Below are 1,149 nucleotides of genomic sequence, written 5' to 3'. Positions count from 1 at the left end.
GAGCTGGCACAAAAAGAAACACATTTGTCACATTAGTCAGATTGTAGGCTAAATCTTTCACCGTACACAAACTCACAGAATACGAGCGAAATAAAAAAACATAATAGCCTATAGGCCTACTACTCTACATAATATAGGCAACATAATATAATAAACTTCTGTCAAATACAAAGCAATTAGATCTGGCACATAATAAAACTGCGTAATTCTTCATTCGGTTTATCGATCGGAAAAGAGATTGTAGGCCTAGGCTATAATGTCTTACCATGGTCCGGAAAAAACAAACAGACTGACAGCAATATAAAGGGAAACTTCATTTTCACCACTTTTATCAGAAAAAAAAACAATCCAATGTAGACTCGAACAAAAGTGCCTCACTCTTCCATATTAGTGACCACAAGTGAAAGTGAAAGTGAAAGTAACACCGTGTCTACACATAACAAAAGACAATAGGAGCCATTATAATCAGTGACGCTGTCTCAACGGGAGGCGGCGCGACGATAAATCTCCGACAGTAAACTGATGCTTTGTTTAAGAACAACTGATACAAAGTACAAATGATTTGCAACGGTGGTATTTTCGCTTCCAGTGTAGACAGCCTTTAAGCTGTTGTGTGAACATTCGGTGTAAACACTCGGCAGTGATGGGAGCGTTCGAAACACTTCGTGATAGTCCAGGTGATATGTGAAAATAATGTTCACTTTTTCATAAAAGCATGAAAATCAAGGATTACAATGATACCATATACAGCAACATAAACTGTTCAGGAGAAGAGTTAATGGTGAAATCAGCTATGTGAGAAGGAAATAACAGTATCTGAGCATCACAGTACCACAGCATTAATAGTACGTATTATGACTATTAAGTTTACTACTAATATTTTATTTAATAATACATTAAAAGATTGTTTTCAAGAATACCATCATATATTTCAGAGATATTTAAAAAAAAAAAAAAAATCTCAGGTAAGTATATTTTCCCTTACCTCTCGGGCAGAGTCAGGTAGGCGGTAATATGTTTCCAATACATTCTTGTTCTCTCTCAACACTGCTCTAACATCACATGCGCATGGCAACGCAATCAGGTGAACAGTTCAATTTTAATTCAGTGACTTTATGAGAAGGATTACAATGAAATCTCAGAAGATGC

The sequence above is a fragment of the Sinocyclocheilus anshuiensis genome, unplaced genomic scaffold (genome assembly GCF_001515605.1).
Source record: "Sinocyclocheilus anshuiensis isolate Anshui unplaced genomic scaffold, SAMN03320099.WGS_v1.1 scaffold3625, whole genome shotgun sequence".
Lineage (NCBI taxonomy): Eukaryota > Metazoa > Chordata > Actinopteri > Cypriniformes > Cyprinidae > Sinocyclocheilus > Sinocyclocheilus anshuiensis.
The sequence above is the reverse complement of the archived record's forward strand: the minus strand, read 5'-3'. Positions refer to the sequence as shown.